The sequence below is a fragment of the Salvia splendens genome, chromosome 14 (assembly GCF_004379255.2).
Source record: "Salvia splendens isolate huo1 chromosome 14, SspV2, whole genome shotgun sequence".
Classification (NCBI taxonomy): domain Eukaryota; kingdom Viridiplantae; phylum Streptophyta; class Magnoliopsida; order Lamiales; family Lamiaceae; genus Salvia; species Salvia splendens.
Genome location: NC_056045.1, coordinates 4,339,134 through 4,344,965, shown reverse-complemented (window position 1 = coordinate 4,344,965; position 5,832 = coordinate 4,339,134). Strand labels below are relative to the sequence as shown.

The window sequence follows — 5,832 nt, the reverse complement described above, 5'->3', positions numbered from 1 at the left end:
TGTTGACTGAGTACTTTTGTACTCAGCCCTGCATATATTTCTAAATGTGTAGGTTGAGCAGCGAAGTGGTGCAGGAAGTGCTATTGAGACAAGACATTTAATTCAGTCAGATTTTGACTCTCGGAGGTTCATGTCTTCATACATGGAACCGCGTTCATTTGCTTCCGTTGTGCATCTTAAAAGACTCAAGTCTATTTTGTTCAAAACTATGATATTCTGAAATTTTTACAAATAATTACTCGAGTTTTCATGATCGAGTATCTTTTCTTTTATGTATCAGCACTTGATTAGCCATGTCTCGCAACCAATGTTTGATTTTATTTTCCCTTAATTATTTTCCCGCTTCTTATACCCCCGCCCCTAGTCACGGTTTTCCCGACTATGTTATCCTTAGCAAGTGCGGTCGTGGCAGATATCCTAGTTTTTAAAACTCAAAATTCTATTACTAATAATATTCATTCAAAACTGACGGTAGAAGATTAAAATTCACTATTTTAAATAGTTTAAAAACCCTAGAAACTCAAAAAGTATCATAAATAAAATTATAAAGATTAAAAATAAAGTAAAAAAATAAAATAGCTATTTACCCTTTAAACTATATCAGATGGTCAAGTTCCATCATAAATCGTGATGTATCAATGTTTTTAAATCCTTAGTTCATTTCGAAAATTCAATACGAACATCAAGTCATTGTCACACATTTGACGATTTCGGAGTTGTCAGCATCGTCTATTTGACATAGAATTGTCAAATAGGCTGCCCGCCTCCAGGCCCACCTTAGCCCATACAGATTAGGGCCTGGCCCAACACATGCCCACCACTAGAACAGATTGTGTTGGACTAAGTTTTGTTTCATAAATTCTTATCCAGGCCCCAGGCTAGACCCATCCCATCTTATCGGTCGGGCTTAGGCCAACCATATTGGACTTGAACTGCGTTGGGATGAGTCAGCCCAAGCCAATTGACAGCTCTAACTGGAACTGCATCACCAAAAAAGTTCAACAAGGTGAAAGACATGATTAACAACAACAAATGAAATATGTAAAGCTTACTCGATATTAAAAACTAAATATGTGTGTGTGAGTTGATCAAGTGGTAGAATGGTGAATTATCACCTATAATCAACGATTCAACTCCCACTCTATTCTCTAATATTGCTCAGATTATCTATCAACTTTTTACTGAGAGATGGGAAGTTTGTGCACCAACTTCTCTACTACTCCCTCCGTCCCAAGGAAGATGGCCCTTCCTTAGGCGACACAAGAATTTATGCAACTTTATTTTATTTGAGAAGTGGAGAGAGTAAAGTAAGAGAAAGATAATAAAGTAGAGAGAAAAGTGTTTCCATTTTAGTAATGAGTTAGTTGGAACAAATCAAAAAGTAAAGTGAGTCGACCATCTTTAATGGGACGGATGGATTATTTATTTGTGGATATATTTTGGCCCTTGTAGATTGATGAACACAAAATATATGATCTAAAGATGATTCATCTAAACAAGTGAAGAAAAGCGAAAACAAAGTGGCAAGCAACAACTTAAAATTTTCCTTATTCCTATACAACACAAATGGAAAAAAACACAACACTAACAAACTGAATCTCAAAGCATAGAGTCAGTCCTGGCAGCCAACCTCCTAAAAAAGTTGCTAGGAACCGAAGGCAGCTTGCTCCTAAACCTGGGATGCCTCATCACATACAACCCCCCCGCCAGCACCACCACCCTCACCGGCGTCACGTAAAGCACCACCGCCGCACACAGGCAGAACACCAGAAACAAGCTCGTCGCCCTCGGATCCCTCCACCTCAGCACCGAATGCAGCCTCTCCCCCTGCGTCGCCACGTCCCCCACCACCGTCTGTATCCTCCCCGCCACGCTCCTCAGCCTGTCGTACCTCATCCGCACCACCTCCCCCTGCCTCGACGTCGGGAACGTGTCAAACTCCTCGTCCAGCTCGTCCGGCTGCACCGCCTCCGCCCATGACAGCCTCGCGTCCATGTGCGCCGGGTGCCTCTCCCGCAGCCTGTAGTTCCACACCCCGATCACGAACGCGTATAAAAACAGCGTCGGCAGCATCAGCTCCGGGTACCAAATCAGTATCAGGAACAGAACGTGCACCAGAATCGACGTCACCGGATTCTTCCAATCGCAAACCTCCTCGAACCATCGCTTCATCGACGTCAATCCTGATAAAATCGCCATGATCCGGAAGAAATTCGCCTTGCTCCGCCGCATGCTCCACATGTGCGAGTCTACATCCAGCATGTACTCCACCACCTCCTTCCGCAGCGGCGGCTCGGCGCGGGCCAGCCGCGCCGCCACGATGTTCATCGCCTGGTACCGTAAACTCTCCACCTGATTCACGGTGAAAGGGTGGAGGTAGTGCATTTTGGGGAGAAGCGGCTGGCCGTAGATGTAGATTGTGTTGGCGAGTGAGAGAGGTGTGAATCTCACCGCGAGTGAGATCTCCCCCATCTTCTTCACCCCGAGGGGTGAAGCATCAGCAGCGGATACGCGTGCGTGTAAACGCGCTGCGCTTCCAGCGTTGAGAGGCGTATCCTCACCTTCCCCATCCGCGCATCTCTACCTCCTCCTCCGCCTCCGCCGCTGCCTAAATTGAAGTTGTCGAACACGCCGAGAGTGATTACGGTGCAAGGATCATAGACTTCCCAAGTGTATTGCTCATTCCACTTAGGGCTAAAGCTGTCGAGTATCGTCCTCGTCCTCACCCATTTCTGGCCGTATTTCGCAACGCAGTAAGCGTCGGTGCTTCCTCTCCCTTCCTTCATCTTCATCGGCAGAAGCCCCTCCGCCCTCACGATCCCCACCTCCACAACTCCAATCGGAGGCTTCCACAGCTGCTTCGCCGTGGGGCGTTGATCGCTAATATACATCGTCGATTCGTCGAGCACGTGGTAGCCTCCTTCCAAACACACTCTCAGATGTATTCTGCTGGAAAATCTAACCTCTCTCTGCTTCTCCAGATTGAACCAACGAGATCGCACCGGACGGTGATCCAGCCGCTTCTCAATCGAATCCAGAGGAACTGTAATCCCTCCAAGAACATCGTCCTTCGATTGATGAATCTGGTCCTCAACGGTCAACACGAGATGCTCTTCAAACGGCTCAGCAACGACGAACACTAAATCCTCGTTCCAGATCGGATTCGCCGTCCTGCTCGGGCAGATCCCCGTTCTCAGCACCTGATTCCCGATCTGCACCTTCACCAGCACCTCCGGGAGGCGGCTCCGGTCGTTGGGAACCAGATCCTGAGCCTCGATGATGTTCACCCTAAGGTACCACAGCTTAGGCGAAACGTACACCTTCGACCTTATGTTGAACACGCCCTCTCCGTAAACAGAGGCGGCGTCAGCATGCCACGCCTCTGTAAACGCCTCATCCGCCTGAGTTCCCATCCACACCGCCACCATCACTTCGCCTCTCACCTTCCCCTCGCCGCGCCGGTCCTCCATTCTGTACCACTGCGGCGCCAGGGGGCTATCCGGAGGGACTCTCGTCGGAATCTCATTCAGATCAAACACGACTCCGCCGAGGCAATCGTCCCTCCCGATCATGTCCTTGTCTTTCACCAGCACTTGGAGAATTGACGATTGGATTCGCTCTTTCGAGAAGGCGAAAACCTGGTTCCACTCAGGGTTCTGCCTCCTCTCCAGGTGGCGAGTCCTGCCCTTGTAGTTTCCGAGCTTCACCTCCACGTATGGGTCGGAGGAGGCGGCGAGGTCCCTGGCCTTCACGACTCGGATGTAGAGGTAATGCATCTGCTCCACGAGGTCTAATGTGGCTGCCATTCTTTCGCCGCTCATCCACACTCTCCCCGTGTTGTTAGGCCACTGCTCGCCGAGGTGGAGGCTCGCTTCTTTCACCTCAAAGTCGTTGTCATTGCTGCTGCTGCTGTTGTTGCTGTTGTTGTTGTTGTTGTTGATGTTGATGTTGTTGTTGTTGCTGATGTTGTTGGTGGTGGTGTTGTTAAAGTTGTTGTTGTCTCGGTGAAGTGGTCTGGTGGCCTCGTGCTCTGCTCTCCTACGCAGCTTAGGCCCGGTTTGGTTCTGCATTGTTGGGAGATGGACACCGTCGGCTCTAGTCAGCAATGTAGGGATTGGCTGCTGCACAGATTGATGCTTGTGGATTTGGTGAGTGGTTTCTGATCTCTCTTCAATCACACTATCAGCTTCTTGGATTGGAATTTTGCTAGGACAGGCTGTTTCCGCTGGATTTGTATGAGTTCTAGTGTTTCCTTTCACTTCAATCAACTTGATAGAATCATCAACAATGGGGGATTGAGTTGTACTACTAGTGGTAGAAGGAAGAGTATGAGGAGGAGGTGTTGGAAGGGTGATTTTAGGAGAAGAAATATGAATGTTTGATTGTGATAAAGTGTAGGTTTTGAGGCCAATCTCACCTTTGACAAATGAAAGGAGAGACTTGCTCTCAAGCTGGAAAGACTGATAAACCTGTTCGTCTTTAGTGACAAGATTTGAGCAAGGAATCCTAACCCTCCCAAGAAAGCTCCTGCCCGGGACAGGCCGCCTCTCGTGGTAGACAGAGACCTCTATGCTACAATGGTGGCTCTGTGTCTTGTCGAAATCGAACAAGAGTTTCTGGTTCCAAATGGGGTTGAGGTTTTTGGGGATGGTTTTGGTTCGACTGAGCTGGTTTTGGAAATCAACTTCGACGAAAGGACTGGCTGATCCGAGGCCGTCTTTGGGCATGAGATCATGAGCATCTATAACTTCCACCACCAACTTCATGATCCTTAGCTCCTATGTCAAGTTACTAGGAAGTTGGTGGTCTCAAGTAATCCAAGAAACTCAAATCGAGTTGATGATATATGATGTGAGGCACAAGGTACTGTTGCAGCTTCATAATTGTTGCAAGGAAAGAATGATTTGCTCGAGAAGCTGTGTGTTTTGTTTATGTAGCAAACGAGTTTGGGGGTAAGGTATCAAGACTTTGTGTTGGAATTCGAAAAAGAGTTAGCAGTTTTCTGCTGCATTTGTTAGAGTTTTGTACAATCTTGTCTTGGTGATAAAAGTGATTATTTGTTTGTCTGACACTTTTTGAGAGACATTCCATTCTTCTGAATGCAGCAATGCCTATCCTATGTAAAAGAGGAGCATTGTTTGTTTTTCAACTTATTAAGTTGCCCAAAGATGCCTTTCGTAATCTCTTTCTGTTTATCGATGAACGCATTTTATTATTACAAATTATTTTTTCTTTGTTAGACAGGTTGTGAGAAAAACCACTGGTTGGTTTTGAAACATTTGGTTATTCGGATATCTGAAATTTTTGTCACAATTATATTTAATGAATTTGTTACTGCTTTCAAATTGCAATTTTTACCCCGCGAATGCAATCGACTAATTAGTGTGTATAAGATTCAATTTTAGTTTTTGAAAGATACCTTAGTTTAAAATCAATGTGTATATAAGTAGATTGTTTAATTTGGTTCTAGCGATTTGATTAAGGAAACATGAAAAAACCGAAAGATAAAAGGAATTTGAATCATTCACATTCCTCTCACACTTAGAAAAAAAATGACATCTAGTGTGAAAATTACACGACTAAACACATCTCCAAAAAATCTGAAGAAAACTAGGAGAAGAAGAGGAATTTGATTCAACAATATGGCGATTGAAGCCCTCATTTTGGAGCTCTCCGAATTATTATTGGCTGTAAAAGTCTAAGCAAGAGTTCCTTTGCCAATCCCAAATATTTGTGTCGATATTAGTATGTCGCAGCTGTTGAGAAGGCATTCGATGTGATCCCGGAAGTGGATCCTCTCAAATTTGAACAACAATCGACAAAGGTTCAACA

General features: G+C 45.7%; 1 pseudogene; it reads right to left on the bottom strand.

Moving 5' to 3' along the window:
- Positions 1-1,405: 1,405 nt before the first annotated feature.
- LOC121763400 lies at positions 1,406-5,192 on the bottom strand (annotated as a pseudogene).
- Positions 5,193-5,832: the final 640 nt, after the last annotated feature.